This window comes from Pavona decussata, unplaced genomic scaffold, assembly GCF_977016875.1.
Source record: "Pavona decussata unplaced genomic scaffold, jaPavDecu1.1 SCAFFOLD_25, whole genome shotgun sequence".
NCBI classification, from domain to species: domain Eukaryota; kingdom Metazoa; phylum Cnidaria; class Anthozoa; order Scleractinia; family Agariciidae; genus Pavona; species Pavona decussata.
This window is the reverse complement of record NW_028145448.1, coordinates 2,721,782-2,746,929: the sequence shown is the minus strand read 5'-3', so window position 1 is coordinate 2,746,929 and position 25,148 is coordinate 2,721,782. Positions and strand designations below refer to the sequence as shown.

General features: G+C 39.7%; 2 long non-coding RNA genes across 4 annotated transcripts; one reads left to right on the top strand and one right to left on the bottom strand.

Annotated features, from left to right (window-relative positions):
• The first annotated feature begins 652 nt into the window (after window positions 1-652).
• LOC146485801 (uncharacterized) lies at window positions 653-25,148 on the top strand. 3 transcript variants are annotated; one of them, XR_014863359.1, is made up of 4 exons: window positions 653-986; window positions 1,073-1,182; window positions 23,991-24,139; window positions 24,996-25,148. It is a non-coding gene; the product is annotated as an uncharacterized LOC146485801 (long non-coding RNA). The 3 variants fall into 3 exon arrangements; XR_014863358.1 differs by lacking the exons at window positions 23,991-24,139; window positions 24,996-25,148 and adding exons at window positions 4,634-4,782; window positions 7,541-7,697 and having other exon boundaries at window positions 829-986; XR_014863360.1 differs by lacking the exons at window positions 653-986; window positions 1,073-1,182 and adding an exon at window positions 21,321-21,390.
• On the bottom strand, window positions 1,290-23,981 carry LOC146485802 (uncharacterized). The gene is made up of 2 exons (XR_014863363.1): window positions 22,108-23,981; window positions 1,290-1,895 (listed from the first exon to the last, which is right to left on the bottom strand). It is a non-coding gene; the product is annotated as an uncharacterized LOC146485802 (long non-coding RNA).

Genomic DNA, 25,148 nt, shown 5'->3' with positions numbered 1-25,148 from the left:
AAAAAATATAATTTGTTCCCTAGAAAAGGTATAAAGCAAAGCCTTACATTTTCTTCAGTCATTCTAATTTACTACTGGTGTATTTCATTTTTTCAGACACTTCCCTTCCTTTTTTTAATATCAAAACGTCTAATTTTGGGGTTGAGGCTAAACGTTCTTAATTTTTTGGCAATCAGCGAGTCTGAAAAAAATCTTAAGATGTTCTTAACTGATCTGTCAGTAGTATTTTGATAAATCTATGCGGACGTGACCAAGATATCTATCAAAGAGCAATATGTGCCATAAGGCGGGTCAAGTTGGACTGTATAGACTGACGTTTTACCTGCATTTTTTTTATCCATATTTACACTGTTCATTTTAAAAACATTTGGTCAAAATAAAAATGTTCTTAACTGACTCTCAGCCTGGGTAATGTTCGTAGTTTGTTCTTAAATTTTAGTTCATCTCAGCCTCAACGTTGTTGTAGAAAAGGTTCTTATAAAATACAAAAAAATAAATAAGAGCGTCCATGCATGCATGAACATGATTCAACCTTTTGAACCACTGGAAATTTTGCACTTTTTTCTTCTGGCCGATAAAACGTTAATTGATATTATTTTACGTGTTGCTGAAACAGTTATCGTGAAAACGATAGCTATAGCTGTGGCATGAAGCCGTCGTGGGAGATAAATCTCGAGCAAAGAAAGGTTGTAGTTGATTTCTCAAAACTATTCGCGCGCCGGGGAAGATCGCAATTCGAACGTGCTAGAATTTAGCAGTTATTTTTTTCCCGTCGTTGTGTGGCAAGATAAAATTGAGATTGGACTCGGCCAACAGGATGGCTGTGGTTTCATTATTATATTGTGAAGAAATGAAAAGGAAATAATACGTTACATCAAGCGTCGCTACAATATTGCCAAGGTGAAATAAATATAAGGTGATTCTGCATAAAAGGAGAGGTCGTGCTTTCAGAATAGACCATTCCGCGACTCAGAGAACCTTTGCAGGTAACTATCAAGAGAACAGAAATTTTTAGAGCAGCAAACGTTTTCAATTTCTCTTGTGATTTTAATGAAAGTGGCCTTTTTTTTAGACACGATGAACCCGCGAGTGGCACTTGTCCTGTTTTGCCTTGTTTCCGTGAGTACGGCCTTGAATTTGCAGCAACGGTTTCGTTCATTTTATGAGGACGACGGTTCCAAGGTAAGAGATGAAAGAAAAAAAAACGCTAACTAATGGATATATTCAACTTAAAATTCTATTTATTTAGGAGCCATTATCTGATTATTTCAGTGCTACAACGTTGCATGTTTGGGATTGAGTCAGTCAGCGAGGTTAATAAATTTGTCGTTAATAAATTTTATTGTGGGGAGGAGGTAATACGATTCCCCTAAAAACGACTGCGTGGGAGGCTACCACCGATATTTCACAAATACATCTTGGTCTTTAAATCTCACATACCCACTCTCTAAATGCTAGATATTTTTTTCTTGTTAAGGTAAGCGACTATAACAAAAGTCCACTTTCAACAGTTTCATTTTCGCATAAAATTGATTTCATACATTTTAGTACAGCTAGTGTTACCAGTATACATGTAGCATAAACATTAGTCTTTACATCCTGACATCTTCTACCAGGTACGTGACAACAAAATTGTAGTTCAATGTAAAGATATAACTTTTGTCATTTAGTACTTTTTGGTCAATATCAAAATTTTGTATTCAGAGTCCAGTCAAACAACTTGGTTACTGAATAGTCACCAGATGAGACTCAAGGGAATGGAATTTTTTACGGAAGTATAGTAATTTATTTCCATTCAATTCCCCCCAGCTGTCTTGCCTCGCAACTAATCACTGACCACTCATGACAAACAGAAAATTACATCATTTAATTACAATCACTTCTCATACCGCCAACTAAAATTTTCTTCTTCAAAGCAACCACAATCGCATGTAATCAGTACATATTCTGTTTATGCAAATAAAACAGTTGCAACTACAGTCAACTCTCCGCTAACGGACACTCTCGTAAGCGGACAGCTCTACTTACGGACGGCTTTTTAAATCCCCGTTTTTACCTCCCAGTCAAACTTTCTATTTACACATTCCCGTAAACGGACACTCTCTCGTATGCGGACGCGGACACTTTTGAAAATGAAAATTGGATTTTTCTTTTGTTTACGCTCTCTCGTAAGCGGACACACCATGTACGTAATTGACTCTTGACAATGAAATTTGTCTTTAATTTGCAATAAATCAACAAAAATATGACCTTTAACAGAGCAACAGAACAGCGGGGATCGCTTTTTACAAATTTCAATTTGTCCGCGGCAAAGCAAGCTGTCCGTTCGTTTGACAAAGTTACATTTATATACGGCAACAATAAGTCCCGTTGAATGTTTTGTTAGAAGAGTTATGTTTTTAAGAAGCACCAGAGTTACATATATGGACGGCAGCAATAAGTCCCGTTGAACGTTTTGTTAGAAGAGTTATGTTTTTAAGAAGCACCAGAGTTACATATATGGACGGCAGCAATCAGTCCCGTTGAACGGTTTGTTAAATGTAGAAGAAATACTGTATATATATTTTTTCGAGTTTTAACATTTGACATCAATAAAGAGTTTCGCTTTATATCTTCAGTTGCTATTTTTGTCTACGCAATAAAACACAATTAACACCCGCTAATTGACTCTCCCGTAAGCGGACATCCACCCTATTTTTCTTTGGTGTCCGCTTACGGGAATAATTCTCGTAAGTGGACAGCTCTACTAACAGACACGTTTTTCAATTCCCGAGGGTGTCCGCTTACGAGAGAGTTGACTGTATAACAAATGTTGTACTTTCCGAGTTTCAATTAATGATTAGAATGGACGGTACGGGGGAGGGGGAAGGAAAAGATGAGCTGCATCTATGTGTACCATCTTCTGAGAACTCTGATCTCTGTTAAATATCATTTGCAAAGTTATTAATTGTACACTTTTACTAACCCTATCACTACCAAATTCTGAAAGCAAATTCTCCTAAGTAATAATATTCATGTCTTTGTTGGCTTTTCCTGACAGTTTGGTGTCAGAGCAAAACACTATCCCTTATTAATTTTTTGGTTAATTCTTGTTACCTGTCTGCTTGACAGTGTATTAAAATTATAAGGAGAATTTTAAATAATGCTGCTCACTTCTGGGAGTGAAGGGTTGGTGGGAAAGGGAGACCGTTGCGCAGGGTAACACTTTTAAAAGGGGAAGTATCATGGGGTTTTTGACCTCTTTTGTTAAAAATGGTGAAATACGACCTTCACTTTGTTACAACATAAGTCTAGAAGAACGAGAGGAGAGAAATCAACTCAATTCCTGACAGGAACAACACGTACTCTGTTCTAGCGCATTTTGGAAACAAAAATACGAAAACTTGAAAAACATTAGCCTAATATTTTTCAAGTTTCAATCCATACCGGCCCACTCTGTCTCTGGCCAGAGGCACTAATCGACAGTTTTTAATTGCACTGGGGTGATAATTTATAACAAAACTAGACAATAATTTTCTGCTTCTGTTCTCAGACAAACATTTCTGGGTTTTGTAATGACATCAAATTTTCGTGATAAGTCCCCTTTAATCATGTTCAGGGTATCTGTTCTTTGCCTTCCTGTTATATGCTTACCCTCTATTAAGTGACTACTTCTCAAATCATTGAATATAAATCCGTCCCTGTATTCTCAATAAGGCAATCACCTGGCTATTTCCCCACAGTGATCAATTAACAGAGCTTTGGAAGATCAAGGCAATATATAGAACCTTCTGGTCATGAATGCACCATTACAAATGTGAAGGGGGGGGGGGGGGGGACTTTCTGGAAAGGTATGTTACTTTTTCCCCAACAAGCAGGGGTGCAAGATTTTTATCACAACCTTGGAAACTTTTTCTCGGCTTCCTTTGCAATGCAGGATTATTTTTCCTTACATTTTGGTTTAACACAATTTTTTTTTCTGTTTATGGACTCCCCTCCTGCCCCTCTCCTTTACATTTCTAATGGTGCATCCCTAACGTCCTGCTAATTACAGTGTATCATTCCCACAGTCTGTGGAGATGACATCGCACAGAGTGAGTGTGATCACACAACTTGCACAAGGGTGGGGCTATTCAAAGGGCGCACTATCTCTCAATCACTATCATAAAGAACGAGACAATTTATACTTTCTAGCACATTTCTTCACTTCAAATCAACTTCCCACCCAACCCTAGCTTCGCGAGGTTTTGCGAGTCACATGTTTCTAGTTAATTGTTAGTTTCTTCTAATGCAAGCTTGAGTTAACTTGTTACAATCATGAGCTGTCACTGGCCTGTCGCATTCATGCAGTGCATTAAAACACTAGTGAAGACGACGGCACCACAGAATACGTAACCTGAAAATTAAATTCGCGCTCTCTAAGCTACCTTGCGGCCGAAATATCCAGGAGCTGAATTTGTAGGGGTGGTTTTCAACTTCAGAAAGAGACTTACTGCTTTCTACCCGTTTACAAAAAATTATAATAACTTTATTAACGTGTCGAAGAATTTAGCACTGCAGTGCTAATTTTAGACACTTTAAATCAGTGAAATAAATATACAAACTGAACATTACATCTCGTGATCAGATTTTGTTAATTATTTCCTTCGTCTAGCTTGATGCATATGGTGATCAGTTTCAAGAAACAGACTTATTTCGCAACACTCGGCAATTCAAAATCCCGGATTGCAGACATTGTCACAGAGTACTAGTGGGGAAGAAACTCTTACCCAGTGGGCCCTTGTGCTGCCGTCCTCGTCGCTGGTAAGATCTTGCTGGCCCTAAAGTCGTGAACATGAATTTGCAACTTATCAGAAGTTTCATGGCCGCTAGCAGGCAAGAAATAATTTTCAAGAAGGTCATTCATAAATTATCTGATGGGGTGGAGAAGAACACGAAGCTACTAGGTTCCATTTACTCCATGTTACTTTACTGCCATGTAGGGAAATTTGAAAATTTTCGAAAATGTGGGCCAGTTTATTGATGTTGAAAAGCCAATAAAAAAAATGAAATTTCATAATACACATTATGTTTAAGGGCCCGCCGTTCGCTAACAAGCGTAAGTATGAGCATGTTACACCTATACTTAGATCGTTAAATTGGTTACCTGTCAGAGACCAATTATACTTTAGAGATGCTGTATTAGCTTTCAAATGCATGTCGGGACTAGCCCCTGGGTACCTCAGCGATAAATTAATTACACGTAGTACTGTAAGTAAACGGGAATTAGACACCAAAAATTCGCAGATGCTAAATATTCCTTTATTTAGAACTGCTATAATTTGTATGTGTTTTTATTTTATCCTTTTTTTTGTAATTGGCACTGGAAAGACCTGTACAGGCCCGCAAATGATCCCGGCCCGCAAATGATCCCCGGACCGGAAATGATCCCCAAATTGAACCGCAAATGATCCCCGGACGGGAAATGATCCCCATATTGGACCGCAAATGATCCCCGATCGTCTTACCATAAATCTAGAATGGAATGGACTCAAATTTGGACAGTGGATTTAGACTTTATAGAATTCATTTTTTTTTTTTAATAACACCAGTCGTTATATTTAACTATCTGCATGCAAATTTCTCAACTTTAAAAATTATTATATAGCAGCACAGTACAACAGAACAATTCAGCTATAAACTGTAACATACATGTATATGATTTACTTATACCATTACAATGCCTAAAATGTGCAAGAATTGTACGAAACTCTTCCAAATTAAAGAGCGGGTCAGTTAAGACTTTCGCAAGATTTTTTTTTTTTTTTTTTTTTTTCAAAAAAGGAAGGAGAATCGGTCAATGCACTTCAGATGGCGGTCAAATCTCACCCACTATCGTCGCCTTTGTTCTTAATCGGATCTTAGTTCTAAGCATAACGTTTAAGCCTCGGTCGTCTAATACGTTATCGTGTAATGTGTTGATTTTACTTTAGTCGTTCGTTTTCGTTTTGCCGCTAGTTGGAATCTCAGTCTTTTTTTATTAGTTTTTTTTTTTGCAAAACACACTGTCGTCGGTATAGACCTACAGAAGGCCATTGTTCCCCTCCGCCATGGCGAGCCTCATGCCTTAGCAACCGATTTTGCCATCCAAATTTTTCGTCTATCGCTACAGGAGGCCAATTGTTTACGGGAGTGCTGTTGATAGTTTAAAACCACATTTTCCGTGCAATACGAGTCTCACCCGTTGTAAAAAGTTCACAGCAATCAACATTCACTCACTGCGTGCAGTCGATTATTTCCGCTTCAGTCAAAAACCTCCGAACAATTGAAAAATCCGGAGTAAAATAAAGTTATCCTCGATGTGCAGCGAGTATTAAACGGCCGAGTTCAAAATCTCTCTCTGAAGAAATTTATATTAAATATATCACAGTTAGCCGGCGTACGAAGCAAAGGCGACGAACCCAATTACTTATTGTTCTCAGGAGACACACCTGATAGCCTGCGAACGTAGACGTATTTCCGGCTGTCGAGAGAATTCCGGTAGAGAGAATCTCGACAGCAGGTAATACGTTTGCGTTCGCAGGCTACACACCTGAGAGAACTGGCATGCATGTTCCAGTTTATACAAAGTAAATTGTTCTGTTGCACTGGGCTGCTATATTATAATTTTTAAAGTTGTGAAATTTGCATGCAGATGTTATTAAGAAAAAAAATTCAGTAAATAAAATTAAATCCACTGTCCAAATTTGAGTCCATTCCATTCTCAATTTATGGTGAGGCAATCGGGGATCATTTGCGGTCCAATCTGGGGATCATTTCCCGTCCGGGGATCATTTGCGGGCCGGGATCATTTGCGGGCCTGTACAGACCCTTTGGGGAAGTGGTCAATAAACGTATGTATGTATGTATGTATGTATGTATGTATGTATGTATGTATGTATGTATGTATGTATGTATGTATGTATGTATGTATGTATGTATGTATGTATGTATGTATGTATGTATGTATGTATGTATGTATGTATGTATCATTAAGCTTACCTCCTGGAGATTTGCACTACTGAGAATAACGTACTTTGATAATAATATTTATTTTTGTCAGATCACTCGTTTCCTTGAATGTATGTCATGGCCCGCCTCTTTAGAGTGGTAGAAGAACTCAAAAGGGTTAGGGCTAGGGTCACTTTTCTCAGTCATTCATTCCCCTCCGGATGTACAATGAACGGTACCTAACTGTTCAAGCTATAGAGGATCTGGGTATCTGAATTTAGTTATCAGTTAATTCTTCGGCCATGTCTCTACCATGTCATGGGCTCCATCTGTCAGCTCATTTTAAGACTGCACTTGTTCTCAGATGAAATATGTCATATGAAACATCCTTGGACGTAATATTTACTCTCCAAGTTTCACCATTAAAGTTTGAACACTCTCGGAGTTAATTACTGGGGGAGCTCAACCCAAACCCCTTTCCCCCGTACGTACACCAGGCCGCAAGAGCCCCTCCACCCTGTGAATTCCTTTTGTTTCAAAAGCCGTTTTATTTAATTAAATATTTATTTATTTATTTATTTATTTATTGCAGTTCGGCTACTGGATTCTGTGAACCTGGTCCGGAAACAGAATAGTAAGAGCAGTCAAGCTTATTAAATGGTGAAAAAAAAAAAAATGGCACAAATTTGATTCGAACATAACTTTGTATTGTATGAACTTTAAAATAAACTGAGGGTTACACTTAAAAACGCCTTTACCATTTTGTCTTATCATTGATAATTACCATTTATAAGCTGCCATTGCTAAGGAGTGGTCGAAAGTCGTTGTGTTCTCAATCACCTACACTGATACCTTAGTTCCAAAGATTTTCTTTCTTCGTTACTGAGCCACGAGGAGAAAGAAGATGGCTCTGGAACCAGGGTAGCACACTGATGTCTTTTGTTTTGAGACCACGTTTACTTTAATGCCATTTGCGCTTTCCGTCCACAGTTCTCGGCTGTTTTTCTTTGAAACAGAGCTTTGTCTGCTATGTGAGAAAAATTTTCCTTTCCCCTGAACCGTACGATCGATTGGATGTTTGATCGTTTCGATTACGGGGGTACGAAAACAGTTAACGTTTTTGGGGCACGAAATCACTGTATGCCGTGCAGAGCCTCTCTTCACTCCCTAAATTAAGGAGAAGTTAACAAAGGCTCTGAGAGAAGGTTAGGACGATATTCTTAATACGGTTGCTTTTCTCTGCATTTATTTGCAGTTTAAACTAAATTAAATTTCCCTCAGCGTCTTGAAACATTCGGTTCAATTGCTGAAACATATAAGGCGATTTCTCATTTCGCTTTTAGCCCCACCATGCCCATATCCCCTCAAGAAATGCGGGTGTCGTTTTAAATGGTGCTGAAATTTTGTCATAAATGTTAAAAGGGATAGAAGTCCCGGCTACAACAATTTCTCCTCACAATCACACTCTTGATCTAACACAAAGGTCAGTGAGTATGGTATACATCATTATTTTAGCAATCTTTGTTCAATTTACTAAATTTCCTAAACTTAGTGTCAATATAAATAGTGACCTTAAAGGTTTTTGAAACAAGAAACAGAGTTTTATTTACCTCTTTTCTGTTTTCCATAATTGGAGCCTCTCACTGGGAAGTAAAGAAAAAGAACATAGTTACACCGCCATCAACTTGTCACAAATGAATACCATATATATAGTAACCTGTTATAATTTACATATTAGTACTGGGGAACTGTATTTCATTTTGGGAGCTTGAGAAAGAGCACCAGGCCCTATTATGTTGTTCCAGAAAATATCCATACCCCTTTCACACAAGAAATTGCCGATGATCAATGAGTAATCGATGAACAATCGATAGGCCACAGCATTTTCAGTCATTGATTAGTCATTGATTGCATTGATTAGTCATAGATGACATCGATTAGTCATCGATCTAATCTCGTGGCGACACAAATCATACCAAATCGAAAATAAAGAAATAAAAACAATTTCTTATTGCCCCCGCAGGGTTTTGGCCCAGACGGCCAAAACCCGAGGAGGCACATTAGGACTCCCCGCGTATAGGGTATAGAATTTCGGTGTGTCGAGAAAAAATCTCGATTTTGGAGAAAACGGTTCGCAAAGGATTGCCCAAAAAGTTCGCAAAGGATTGCCGAATCTTCGCTGGCGGTGAATGAGGATTTGAATAAACAAGCGAACAATGCTGGGAACGGAGTCTTCACCACGAGGTTTGCCAGTGCTGAAGGAAAGTCATAAGTGCTTATAGCTTTATAGATCATTCGGTTAAAGTCAAAATTGTGTCAACAAGCATCGCTCATCGAGGTCTTTTTCCATTGCGCATACGGCCACACATTGACATTCCAATCCTAGCAGTATGCAGGATGTTTGTCCCATGAACCTAGTTTAATGGCCTTAGCTTCCACAGTAGAGCATCCGAACCAGTAATCGGAAGGTCTTAGATATGACTCCTGATAGGAGCACTCGGATTTTTTTTTTCCGAGTGTGCCTGTGCCATTTACTGATTAAATAAATGAGTTTTAATAGCTACTTTTAACCTGTAAATAACGTTTTACTTGGAATATTTTAATAAAGAGATTAGTATTTTTCCCTACAGCCCCATACATTATTATTATTATTATTATTATTATTATTTATTATTATTATTATTATTATTATTATTATTATTATTATTATTATTATTATTCTGCCCCTACCAAATCAACAATATCGTTTTAAGTTGTTTTAAGTGGTTTGGCAATTTTGTTATCATTAACATAGCAGTCGCATTAAACTCTGCACGATTAAGGAAAAGAGGTCATTGATTTATCAAAAGTTCCATTAAAGTCTTAGACTTTTTGCAGCCCGTTCCTCTTTCGAATTTTCTTCTGGACCTTGAAAAGAGCAGCCTAGAAAAGTCCTCAAACCGTTCTAAACGACGTGAAGATAGCAAAATAGAGCAACTCACTTTCGTGCCATGCAAATTAACTTGTATTGGGCCGCTCCTGCAGGGCGAGAGTGGTTTCATCCTTTCGTTCTCCACAAACAAAAACAAGAAAAAAAGATCAATCCAATTAAAAGTCAAGAAACATTGGCTAACAAGGAAAAACAACAGAAAGTTCTACGCGATTAAGTTTTCCCTCACAAGTTTATTGACAATTTCTTATACCCGGCTGTACATGTGTAAAAGTTGAAAAAGTTTCTCGTGATGATTTATGCTAAAGGGATTTGTAGTTTGATTTAACATTGACTGCGTTTGCTTCCCTGATCGTTTCCCTAGTGACAAAATATTGCTAACACGAGGAAGTTTTCCTTGACAATTGTTTTCGACAATTCTTACGTATTCGTGCGTAAATAGGATGAACAAGATTTCCGTTATGAGTTATCCTTTATTGATAATGTATATACCGTAAACTGCCGCTTATAAGCCAACCACCCCCCCCCCCCCTCAGGTTATAAGCTCATCTACCTGTAGACCAAAAAATACATGATTATAAGCCCCCTCTAGCGTTCCCTGTTTCGCAGTGGGCACAAACCCTTATATAAAATAAAACAAAAAAATTAATAAAACACCCCTTATGTAAATCGTCTCACTTATATAGCGACTATAATCTATAACCCATGGATTTATAAGCCCCCAAAGTAAGAGATTTTAAACCCCAAACATAAGGTTTTACCATTTCCTAAATGTAAGGATTAACAACTCCCGAACGTAAGAATTTAAAACCCCCAAACGTAAGAAATACAACCCCCAAACGTAAGGATTTACAACCCTCAAACTTAAGAAATAAAAACCCCAAACGTAAGGATTTACAACCCCCCAACGTAAAAAATACAACCCCAGAACGTAAGGATAAAACCCCCAAACGTAAGGATTTATAACCCCTGAACGTAAGAAATACAACCCCCAAAAGTAAGGATTTATAACCTCCGAACGTAAGGATCCAAACCCCAAACGTAAGGATACAACTCTGAAAACGTAAGGATTCACCCCAAAACGCAAGAAATACAACCCTCAAACGTAAGGATACAACCCCCAAACGTAAGGATTCAACCCCAAAACGTAAGAAATACAACCCCCAAACGTAAGGATACAACCCCCAAACGTAAGGATACAACACCTAAACGTAAGGATACAACCACCGAACGTAAGGATACAACCCCCAAACGTAAGGATACAGCCCCCAAACGTAAGGATCCAACCCATAAACATTAGGTTAAAACCCCCAAACGTAAGGATACAACCTCCAGACGTAAGGATACAACCCCCGAACGTAAGGATACAACCCCCAAACTTAAAGGCCCACATTCACCCAAGATGTATTGCACGCCGAGTAACAGTTTTCATATATAAACCCCCCCCCCCCCCATTTTATTTAAGCGGGAGTCGAGTGAGAAAGCAATAAGCGATCACGAATATTCTTTCTCTCCAGCACGAGTCGTAGAGGAAACCCGCATGAACAGCTTGAGTTCGTACAGCCAAGAAGATAACGCGATTGGAGAATACAGCATTTCAAAACAAAAACAAACGACCGCAATGACTCTTGGGTGAAGGTGGGCCTTTAAGGATACAACCGTCAAACGTAAGGATACAACCCCCAAACGTAAGGATACAACCCGCAAACGTAAGGATACAACCCCGAACATAAAGATAAAACCAACGAACGTAAAGATACAACCCCCAAACGAAAGGATACAACCCCCCGAACGTAAAGATACCGTTCCCAAAAGTAAAGATACAGCCCCCAAACGTAAGGATACAACCCCCGAACTTGAGGATAAAACCTCCAAACGTAAGGATATAACCCCCAAACGTAAAGATACAACCCCCGAACGTAAGGATACAACCCCCAAACGTAAGGATACAACCCATAAACGTCAGGATAAAACCCCCAAACTTAAGAATAAAACCGCCAAACGTAAGGATACAACCCGCAAACGTAAAGATACAACCCCAAACATAGAAATACAACCAACGAACGTAAGGATACAACCCCCAAACGCAAAGATACAGCCCCCAAAAGTAAGGATACAACCCCTGAACGTAAGGAGACAACCCCCAAACGTAAGGATACAGCTCCCAAACGTAAAGATACAGACCCCAAACGTAAGGATACAGCCCCCGAAAGTAAGGATACAACCCCTGAACGTAAGGAGACAACCCCGAACATAGAAATACAACCAACGAACGTAAGGATACAACCCCCAAACGTAAGGATACAGCTCCCAAACGAAAGATACATCCCCTAAACGTAAGAATACAGCCCCCAAACGTAAGGATACAGCCCCCAAACGTAAGGATACAACCCCCAAACGTAAGGATACAGCCCCCACACGTAAGGATACACTCCCCCAAAAGTACGAATACAGCCCCCGAATGTAAAAATACAGCCTCCAAACGTAAGGATACAGCCCCCAAACGTGAAGAAACCGCCCCCAAACGTAAGGATGCAGCCCCCAAACGTAAGGATACAACCCCCAAACGTAAAGATACAGCCCCCAAACGTAAGGATACAGCCCCCAAACGTAAAGATACAGCCACTAAACGTAAGGATACAACCCCGAAACGCAAGGATACAGCCCCCAAACATAAGGACACAGCCCCAAAACGTAAGGATACAGCCCCCAAACGTAAAGATACAACCCCAAAACATAAGAAATACAACCCCCAAACGCAAAGATAGGACCCCCGAACGAAAGGATTCAAATCTCCCGAACATAAAGATAAAACCCCCAAACGAGAGAATTTATAACCCCCGAACGTAAATATACAACCCCAAAAAGATAAGAAAACAACTCCCAAACATAAGGATAGAACCCCCAAATGTAAAGATACCGTTCCCAAAAGTAAAGATACAGCCCCCAAACGTAAGGATACAACCCCCGAACTTGAGGATACAACCCCCAAACGTAAGGATATAACCCCCAAACGTAAGGATACAACCCCCGAACTTGAGGATACAACCCCCAAACGTAAGGATACAACCCGCAAACGTAAAGATACAACCCCAAACATAGAGATACAACCAACGAACGTAAGGATACAACCCCCAAACGTGAAGATACAGCCCCCAAAAGTAAGGATACAACCCCTGAACGTAAGGAGACAACCCCGAACATAGAAATACAACCAACGAACGTAAGGATACAACCCCCAAACATAAGAAACAACCCCCAAAAGTAAGGATACAGCCCCCGAACATTAGAATACAACCCCCGAACGTAAGGATACAACCCCCAAACTTAAGGATAAAACCCCCAAACGTAAGGATACAACCCGCAAACGTAAAGATACAACCCCAAACATAGAGATACAACCAACGAACGTAAGGATACAATCCCCAAACGTAAAGATACAGCCCCCAAACGTAAGGATACAGACCCCAAACATAAGGATACAACCCTTGAACGTAAGGAGACAACCCCGAACATAGAAATACAACCAACAAACGTAAGGATACAACCCCCAAACGTAAGAAACAACCCCCAAACGTAAGGATACAGCTCCAAAACGTAAAGATATATCCCCCAAACGTAAGGATACAGCCCCCAAAAGTAAGGATACAACCCCTGAACGTAAGAAGACAACCCCGAACATAGAAATACAACCAACGAAGGTAAGGATACAACCCCCAAACGTAAGAAACAACCCCCAAACGTAAAGATACATCCCCCAAACGTAAAGATACAGCCCGCAAAAGTAAGGATACAACCCCTGAACGTAAGAAGACAACCCCGAACATAGAAATACAACCAACGAAGGTAAGGATACAACCCCCAAACGTAAGGATACAGCTCGCAAACGAAAGATACATCCCCCAAACGTAAGAATACAGCCCCCAAACGTAAGGATACAGCCCCCGAACGTAAGAAATACAATCGCCAAACTAAAGAATACAACCTGCAAACGTAAGAAATACAACCCCAAACGTAAGGATACAACCTCCGAACGTAAGGATATAACCCCAAACGTAAGGATACAACTCCAAAACGTAAGAAATACATTCCCCTCCAAAACGATACAACCCCTAAACGTAAGGATACAACCCTTAAACCTATAGATACAATGCTAAAACGTAAGGATACAACCGACAAACGTAAGAAATTCAACCTCAAACGTTAGGATACAATCCCTGAACGTAAAGATACAACCCCTGAACGTAAGTATACAACTCCCGAACGTAAGCATACAACCTTCAATCATAAGAATACAAATTCAAAACAAAAGGTTAACATCCCCAAACGTAAGCATCCAACCCCCAAACGTAGGGATACAACCCCAAAACGTAAGGATACAACCCCCAGACGTAAAGATGCAACTCCAAAATGTAGGGATACAACCCTTAAACGTAAGGATTCAATTCCCAAACGTAAGAATACAACCCTTCAACGTAAGGATACAACTCCCAAACGTAAAGATGCAACTCCAAAATGTAGGGATACAACCCTTAAACGTAAGGATTCAATTCCCGAACGTAAGGATACAACCCCTTAACGTAAGGATTCAACCTCCAAAGGTAAGGATAAAACCCTCGAACGTAAATATACAACTCTGAAACGTAAGGATACAACTCCCAAACGTAGGGATACAGCCCCCAAACGTAAAGATACAGCCCCCAAACGTAGGGATACATGCCCCAAACGTAAGGATACAACCCCCAAACGTAAGGATACAGCCCCCAATGGTAAGGATACAACCCCCAAACGTAAGGATACAGCCCCCAAACGTAACGATACAGTCCCGAAACGTAGAGATACAACCCCCAAACGTAAGGATACAACCCCCAAACGTAAGGATACAACTTCCAAACGTAAGGTTACAGCACCCAAACGTAAAGATACAGCCCTCAAACGTAAGGGTAGAGCCCCTAAACGTAAGGATACAACCCCCGAACGTAAAGATACAACCCCCAAGCGTAAGGATACAACACCCAAACGTAAGGATGCAACCCCCGAACCTAAAGATACAACCCCCAAACGAAAGGATACAGCCCCCGAACGTAAGAAATACAATCCCCAAACGAAAGAATACAACCCGCAAACGTGAGAAATACAACCCCCAACGTAATAATACAATCCCCGAACGTGAGGATACAACACCTAAACGTTAGGATAAAACCCTCAAACGTAAGGATACAACCCCCGAACGTAAGGATACAACACCTAAATGTAAGGATACAATCCCCGAACGTAAATTTACAACCCCTAAACGTAAGTATAGAACACCCGAACATAATAATACAACCCCCGAATGAAGGATAGAACCCCCGAACGTAAGGATTGACCCCCCAAACATAAGGATACAATCCCCAAACATAAGGATACAATCCCCGAACGTAAGGATACAACACCTAAACGTAAGGATACAACCCTCAAATGTAAGGATAGAACCCCCGAACGTTAGCATATAACCCCAAAACGTAAGTATAGAACACCCAAACATAAGAATACAACCCCCGAACGTAAGGATACAACACCTAAACGTAAGAATACAACCCCCGAACGTAAGGATAGACACCCCAAAGGTAAGGATAAAACCCCCAAACGTAAGAAATAAAACCTCCAAACGTAACGATACAGCCATCGAACATAACGATACAACCCCCAAACGTAAGGATACAACACCAAAACTTAAGGATAGAATTCTTGAACGTAAGAATACAACCTCCAAACAAAAGGATACAACCTCCGAACGTAGGGATACATCCCCCAATGTTAAGGATACAACCCCCAAACGTACGAATGCAACTTGCAAACGTAAGGATACAACCCCAAACGTAAGGATACGTTGGGGGTTTTATCCTTACGTTCGGGTGTTGTATCTTTACGTTAGGAGGTTGTATCCTTAAGTTTGGTTGTTGTATCCTTACGTTCGGGGGTTGTATCCTTAACATTGGGGGATGTATCCTTACATTCGGAGGTTGTATCCTTTTGTTTGGAGGTTGTATTCTTACGTTCAGGAATTCTATCCTTAAGTTTTGGTGTTGTATCCTTACGTTTGGGGGTTGTATCCTTACGTTTGGGTGTTGTATCGTTACGTTCGGGGGTTGTATCCTTACGTTTGGAGGTTGTATCCCTACGTTGGGGGGTTTTTTCCTTACGTTCGGGGGTTGTATCCTTACGTTTAGGGGTTATATCCTTACGTTTGGGGGATGTATCCTTACGATCGGAGGTTGTACCCTTACGTGCAGAGGTTGTATCCTTACGTTTGGGGGTTGTATCCTTACGTTTGGGAGTTTTATTTTTACGTTTGGTGGTTGTATTTCTTACGTTTGGGGGTTGTATCCTTACGTTTGGGTGTTGTATCGTTACGTTCGGGGGTTGTATCCTTACGTTGGGGGGTTTTGTCCTTACGTTCGGGGGTTGTATCGTTACGTTTAGGGGTTATATCCTTACGTTTGGGGGATGTATCCTTACGATCGGAGGTTGTACTCTGACGTGCAGAGGTTGTATCCTTACGTTTGGGGGTTGTATTTGTTACGTTTAGAGTTTGTATCCCTGCGTTCGGGGGTTGTATCTTTACGTTTGGGGGTTGTATCCTTACGTTTGGGGGTTGTATTCTTTCGTTTGGGGATTGTATTTGTTACGTTTGAGGGTTCTTTCCTTACGTTTGGGTGTTGTATCCTTACGTTTGGGGGTTGTATCCTTACGTTTGGGGGTTGTATCCCTACGTTGGGGGGTTTTGTCCTTACGTTCGGGGGTTTTATCTTTACGTTCGGGGGTTATATCCTTACATTTGGGGGTTGTATCTTTACGTTCGGGGGTTGTATCCTTACGTTTGGGGGTTGTATCCTTTCGTTTGGGGGTTGTAAATCCTTACGTTTGGGGTTGTGTTTCTTACGTTTGGGGTTGTAAATCCTTACGTTTTGGGGTTATAAATCCTTACGTTCTGGGGTTGTATTGCTTATGTTCGGGGGTTGTGTTTCCTTAAGTTCTGGGGTTATAAATCGTTACGTTCGGGGGTTATAAGTCCTTACGTTCAAGAGTTGTAAATCTTAACGTTTGGGGGTTGTAAATCCTTACGTTGGGGGGTTGTAAATCTTTACGTCTTGGGGTTATAAATCCTTACGTTTCGATGTTGTAAATCCTTACGTTCGGGGATTGTTTTTCTTACGTTCGGGGGTTGTAAAACCTTACGTTTAGGGGTTGTAAATCTTTACGTCTTGGGGTTATAAATCCTTACGTTTCGATGTTGTAAATCCTTACGTTCGGGGATTGTTTTTCTTACGTTCGGGGGTTGTAAAACCTTATGTTTAGGGGTTGTAAATCTTTACTTTCGGGGTTTATAAATCCATGGGTTATAGATCATAATCCCTATATAAGTGAGATGATTTATATAAGGGGGTTTTTATTAATTTTTTCTGATATTTTATATACGGGTCTGTGCCCAGCTACTGATAATGATCCGCACTTTCACAGAACTCTGTGAACTTCAACTTCAAACAGAAAATTAGAAAAATTATTGCGGAAGAATAAGTTTATGACTCCGTTTTTATTATCTACTCTTTTTATCACTACCGTGTTACTTTATTGTAAAATACCACTGATTAAAGTAACTTTTTAATGCTTTAGATGTACAGTAGTATTACTGTCCAACACTGAGAAAAGACGTATTTCGATCAACACTGTTATAGCTCGTTTCAAAAAGGACCTTTATTTCGATTCCGGTTATAAGCCTCTCAGTTTATAAGCCCTTCTAAAACCCCTTACGAAGTTGTATAAGCCGAGGGCTTATAAGCGGCAGTTTACGGTATATTCGTTTAAAGGGCTGTCAAGCTTTCCTGGAACGTTTTCCTTCGTGTGTCAAGCGCAAATAATTTGTACACAAGCGAGGTTTTCTTGACAGGCTTCTCCTTTCGACAAGTAGCGCGTCAATTTTTGAACAAGGAGATTTGTCAAGGGAAAACTTGCCAAATGTTGTTGTTCACATTTTATGTTCAATCACGCGAACAAGTTCGCCATACTCGACAGTTTTTCCTCGACATGTATTTCTTGGTGAACTAGCGACGGTTTTAGCAGCCTTTGAAAAAAAAGAGACTTGTCAAGGAGAGGCTTGGCTAAATTTCGTTGCACACACGAGAATATAGAATTGTCATTTAAAGTGGCCCTAACCCTTCAATTTGTTTTCTTTTGGTAGATTTTCATATCTGTGAAGAACTCATTTTCGAAAATTTTTTTTAGAAACATTGAATCCTTTTTATTTTACGAGCGCAAAAAGTTACTGAAATTTTTAAATTTTTGCGCGCTTTAAGCCCAGCTGGACAAATTTTTTTCTCGTGGGCTCATTAGGAACGAGCCAATGAGAAGCGTCCGATATTTGACATTTTCTTAGCTGTGACGTAAGAAAAGGACACCAGAAGGATTCAGAAGGAATCTTATGCATGCTGATTCCTTTCTCTACATTTCGAGAGTTGCTGCATCCAAAAACCACACATTTTCAACCATTTTCTCTGTTTACAATTGAAGTATTACCGCGAATCTTCGGATATTTTTGCACGATGTCCTATTCTTACGTCACGCTCCATATTTGGCCGAGTGGGGGACTAATGCGAGCGATAGGTGAAAATATCGACAAGACTGCCTTCACTTCTAGCGCTCGTAAAAAAAAAAAAGGATTCAATATTTCTCAAAAAATTTTTCGAAAATGCGTTCTTGAAAGATATGGAAATCTACCAAAAGAAAACAAATTAAAGGGTTAGGGGCACTTTAAGCTGAATACCTGGAAGGCACGTAGACAACGGCCGGTTGTTTAACAATCGAGTCGTGTCACGGAAACACGGTTGTGGCAAGTTTTGCAATGTATCAACAATGCATAATTTCAATAAAAAAGGAAAATAAAAGAGAAAACATTTTGTCGGGCAGACAAGAGTAAAAGACTTGTTAAATACAAACCGCTTGCAACCCGGCCTAAGAGGATAGAGGACCTTGAAAGCTCGCGCAGTCACGTTTCATTTGTGAGAGGAATAGACCGATCTGTAATCATTTGGAGAACCTTTCAGAGTAAGTAAAAAATATAATTTGTTCCCTAAAAAAGGTATAAAGCAAAGCCTTACATTTTCTTCAGTCATTTTAATTTACTACTGGTGTATTTCATTTTTTCAGACACTTCCCTTCCTTTTTTTTAATATCAAAACGTCTAATTTTGGGGTTGAGGCTAAACGTTCTTGATTTTTTGGCAATCAGTGAGTCTGATCTGAAAAAAATCTTAAGATGTTCTTAACTGATCTGTCAGTAGTATTTTGATAAATCTATGCGGACGTGACCAAGATATCTATCAAAGAGCAATATGTGCCATGAGGCGGGTCAAGTTGGACTGTATAGACTGACGTTTTACCTGCATTTTTTTTATCCATATTTACACTGTTCATTTTAAAAACATTTGGTCAAAATAAAAATGTTCTTAACTGACTCTCAGCCTGGGTAATGTTCGTAGTTTGTTCTTAAATTTTAGTTCATCTCAGCCTCAACGTTGTTGTAGAAAAGGTTCTTATAAAATACAATAAAATAAATAAGAGCGTCCATGCATGGCATGAACATGATTCAACCTTTTGAACCACCGGAAATTTTGCACTTTTTTCTTCTGGCCGATAAAACGTTAATTGATATTATTTTACGTGTTGCTGAAACAGTTATCGTGAAAGCGATAGCTATAGCTGTGGCATGAAGCCGTGGGAGATAAATCTCGAGCAAAGGAAGGTTGTAGTTGATTTATCGAAACTATTTGCGCGCCGGGGAAGATCGCTCAAATGATTTAAAACAATTCGAACGTGCTAGAATTTCAGTCATTTTTTTCTCGTCGTAAAATTGGACCCGGCCAACAGGATGGCTGTGGTTTCATCATTATATTGTGAACAAATGAAAAGGAAATAATACGTTACATCAAGCGTCGCTACAATATTGACAAGGTGAAATAAATATAAGGTGATTCTACATAAAAGGAGAGGTCGTGCTTTCAGAATAGACCATTCCGCGACTCAGAGAACCTTTCCAGGTAACTATCAAGAGAACAGAAATTTGTAGAGTAGAAAAAGGTTTTAAATTTCTCTTGTGATTTTAATGAAAGTGGCCTTTTTTTTAGACACGATGAACGCGCGAGTGGCACTTGTCCTGTTTTGCCTTGTTTCCGTTAGCCTGCGTAGCAGTCGTTTCCGTTTCCTTCAAGCCAAGCGGGGCAAGCGCGCGAGGGCATTTAGCAAAAAGGAGCAAAAAAGTAGGAGCGGGGGGGAGGGGCGGGGAAGGAAAGGAAACGCCTGCCGCTGAGCCCAGACATTTTACCGAACGCCGTTCGTCAGCGAACGGGAGGCAATGATGTATTACCATTGGCCAATCGTCCGTCAATCAAACTCATAGACCAAAACGACATCCGGTTAACCGTTTATCAAAGATGAAAATATGGCCGAGGCGGAAAAGAACTCTCTCGAGTGTCCTTTCGATTTCGAGTTTGCTTTGCTTTGGAAACGACTAAACTACTTTTGCAGGGAGATACGTTAATTCAGTTGAAACCGGAGCAAAGGACTGCTTTAAGAGCGAATGTCTATTAACATCAAGCAAAATCAAAATTCTCGGTCACGCTCAAAATATAGTTTTCATTGCGCTTTGGTTTGTTGGTAGGTATTATCGTCTCAACAAACATGGTGTCATTCGTTTTTCGAAATCCCGCCGGAATTTTTAAAAATTTAAGAAAATTTGTTCTGGCTGTCGGCGGGCTCAAAGACACGAAAAGCTGGAAGCAAAATTGGCTGGTCTGAAAGCTTGTTTCGCGTACGAACAAAGAAATTTTTATTCAAACTCTGTAATCATAAATAGATATAGGAGGCCTCAAGTAAATACTTTGCAGGAAAATTTCAGTTCTAACCACGGTCTGAAAAGGAAGTTTTCAATATTTTAGAACGACTTTGTATTTCACGCTACGCAAAATACAAATTTATTCTGTTCTAGCCATGTGGGACAAGCTCATTCTGTCTGTAATTCCAGCTGTAAGCAAATGAGTTGATATTCTAAAACATAAGTAAAATTTGTCTTGGGTAATTTATCTACGCTTCGTTCGAGCGACGTAAAGTTCGAGAAAATCTTCTAAAATATACTACAACTTGAAGTAAACAAATTGCCCGCCGCGATTCTGTTTTCGCTGAGTTAAAAATGATTGTTCTTATGTGACATTTGACGTGACAGTGTAGGCCCCAAGGGAGCGAAGCCATTTGGGGGCGTTCGGTAAAATGTCTGGGCTCAGCGGCAGGCGTTTCCTTTCCTTCCCCGCCCCTCTCCCCCGCTCCTACTTTTTTGCTCCTTTTTGCTAAATGCCCTCGCGCGCTTGCCCCGCTTGGCTTGAAGGAAACGGAAACGACTGCTACGCAGGCTATGTTTCCGTGAGTACGGCCTTGAATTTGCAGCAACGGTTTCGTTCATTTCATGAGGACGACGATTCCAAGGTAAGAGATGAAAGAAAAAAAAAAACGCTAACTAATGGATATATTCAACTTAAAATTCTATTTATTTAGGAGCCATTATCTGATTATTTCAGTGCTACAACGTTGCATGTTTGGGATTGAGTCAGTCAGCGAGGTTAATAAATTTGTCGTTAATAAATTTTATTGTGGGGAGGAGGTAATACGAGCCCCCTAAAAACGACTGCGTGAGAGGCTACCACCGATATTTCACAAATACCGCTTGGTCTTTAAATCTCACATACCCACTCTTTAAATGCTAGATATTTTTTTCTTGTTAAGGTAAGCGACTATAACCCAAAAGTCCACTTTCAACAGTTTCATTTTCACATAAAATTTATTTCATACATTTTAGTACAGCTAGTGTTACCAGTATACATGTAGCATAAACATTAGTCTTTACATCCTGACATCTTCTACCAGGTACGTGACAACAAAATTGTAGTTCAATATAAAGATATAACTTTTGTCATTTAGTACTTTTTGGTCAATATCAAAATTTTGTATCTAAAGTTCAGTCAAACAACTTGGTTACTGAATAGTCACCAGATGAGACTCAATGGGAAAGGAATTTGTTTACGGAAATATAGTAATTTCTTTCCATTCAATTCCCTGTAGTCTTGCCTCGCAACTATTCACTGACCACTCAGGAAAAACAGAAAATTACATCACTTTATTACAATCACTTCCCATACTGCCAACTGAAATTTTCTTCTTCAAAGTAACAACAATCACTTGTAATCAGTACGTATTCCGTTTAAGCAAATAAAGCAATCAATGATTAGAATGGAAGATGGAAGGTACGAGGGGGGGGGGGGGGGGGGAGGAGATAAGCTGCATTTATGTGTACCATCTTCTGAGAACTCTGATCTCTGTTAAATATCATTTGCAAAGTTATTAATTGTACACTTTTACTAACCCTTTTACTACCAAATTCTGAAAGCAAATTCTCCTAAGTAATAATATTCATGTCTTTGTTGGCTTTTCCTGACAGTTTGGTGTCAGAACAAAACACTATCCCTTATTAATTTTTTGGTTATTTTTGTTACCTGTCTGCTTGACAGTGTATTAAAATTATAAGGAGAATTTTAAATAATGCTGCTCACTTCTAGGAGTGAAGGGTTGGTGGGAAAGGGAGACCGTTGCGCAGGGTAACACTTAAAGGGGAAGTATCATGGGGTTTTTGACCTCTTTTGTTAAAAATGGTGAAATAAGACCTTCACTTTGCTACAAAATAAGTCTAGAACAACGAGAGGAGAGAAATCAACTCAATTCCTGACAGGAACAACACGTACTCTGTTCTAGCGCATTTTGGAAACAAAAATACGAAAACTTGAAAAACATTAGCCTAATATTTTTCAAGTTTCAATCCATACCGGCCTACTCTGTCTCTGGCCAGAGGCACTAATCGACAGTTTTTAATTGCACTGGGGTGATAATTTATAACAAAACTAGACAATAATTTTCTGCTTCTGTTCTCAGACAAACATTTCTGGGTTTTGTAATGACATCAAATTTTCGTGATAAGTCCCCTTTAATCATGTTCAGGGTATCTGTTCTTTGCCTTCCTGTTATATGCTTACCCTCTATTAAGTGACTACTTCTCAAATCATTGAATATAAATCCGTCCCTGTATTCTCAATAAGGCAATCACCTGGCTATTTCCCCACAGTGATCAATTAACAGAGCTTTGGAAGATCAAGGCAATATATAGAACCTTCTGGTCAGGAATGCACCATTACAAATGTGAAGGGGGGTGGGGGGGGGACTTTCTGGAAAGGTATGTTACTTTTTCCCCAACAAGCAGGGGTGCAAGATTTTTATCACAACCTTGGAAACTTTTTCTCGGCTTCCTTTGCAATGCAGGATTATTTTTCCTTACATTTTGGTTTAACACAATTTTTTTTTCTGTTTATGGACTCCCCTCCTGCCCCTCTCCTTTACATTTCTAATGGTGCATCCCTAACGTCCTGCTAATTACAGTGTATCATTCCCACAGTCTGTGGAGATGACATCGCACAGAGTGGGTGTGATCACACAACTTGCACAAGGGTGGGGCTATTCAAAGGGCGCACTATCTCTCAATGACCATCATAAAGAACGAGACAATGTATACTTTCTAGCACTGATTTCTTAACTTCAAATCAACTGCCCACCCAGGCCTAGCTTCGCGAGGTTTTGCGAGTCACATGTTCCTAGTTAATTGTTAGTTTCTTCTAATGCAAGCTTGGGTTAACTTGTTACAATCATGAGCTGTCACTGGCCTGTCGCATTCATGCAGTGCATTAAAAGACTAGTGAAGACGATGGCACCACAGAATACGTAACCTGAAAATTAAATTCGCGCTCGCTAAGCTACCTTGCGGCCGAAATATCCAGGAGCTGAATTTGTAGGGGTGGTTTTCAACTTCAGAAAGAGACTTACTGCTTTCTACCCGTTTAGAAAAAATTATAATAACTTTATTAAAGTGTCGAAGAATTTAGCACTGTAGTGCTAATTTTAGACACTTTAAATCAGTGAAATAAATGTACAAACTGAGCATTACATCTCGTGATCACATTTTGTTAATTATTTCCTTCGTCTAGCTTGATGCATACGGTGATCAGTTTCAAGAAACAGACTTATTTCGCGACACTCGGCAATTCAAAATCCCGGATTGCAGACATTGTCACAGAGTACGAGTGGGGAAGAAACTCTTACCCAGTGGGCCCTTGTGCTGCCGTCCTCGTCGCTGGTAAGATCTTGCTGGCCCTAAAGTCGTGAACATGAATTTGCAACTTATCAGAAGTTTCATGGCCGCTAGCAGGCAGGAAATAATTTTCAAGAAGCTCATTCATAAATTATCCGATGGGGTGGAGAAGAACACGAAGCTAGGTTCCATTTACTCCATGTTACTTTACTGCCATGTAGGGAAATTTGAAAATTTTCGAAAATGTGGGCCAATTTATTGATGTTGAAAAGCCAATAAAAAAATGAAATTTCACAATACACATCATGTTTAAGAGTCCGCCGTTCAGTTACGAAGAGGTAAGTGTCATTAAGCTTACCTCCTGGAGATTTGCACTACTGAGAATAACGTACTTTGATAATAATATTTATTTTTGTGAGATCACTCGTTTCCTTGAATGAATGTCATGGCCCGCCTCTTTAGAGTGGTAGAAGAACTCAAAAGGGTTAGGGCTAGGGTCACTTTTCTCAGCCATTCATTCCCCTCCGAATGTACAATGAACGGCACCTAACTGTTCAAGCTATAGAGGATCTGGGTATTTGAATTTAGTTATCAGTTAATTCTTCGCCCTTGTCTCTACCATGTCATGGGCTCCATCTGTCAACTCATTTTAAGACTGCACTTGTTCTCAGATGAAATATGTCATATGAAACATCCTTGGACGTAATATTCACTCTCCAAGTTTCACCATTAAAGTTTGAACACTCTCGGAGTTAATTACTGGGGGAGCTCAACCCAAACCCCTTTTCCCCGTGCGTACACCAGGCCGCAAGAGCCCCCCCCCCCCCCTCCACCCTGTGAATTCCTTTTGTTTCAAAAGCCGTTTTATTTAATTAAATATTTATTTATTTATTTATTGCAGTTCGGCTACTGGATTCTGTGAACCTGGTCCGGAAACAGAATAGTAAGAGCAGTCAAGCTTATTAAATGGTGAAAAAAAAATGGCACAAATCTGATTCGAACATAACTTTGTATTGTATGAACTTTAAAATAAACTGAGGGTTACACTTAAAAA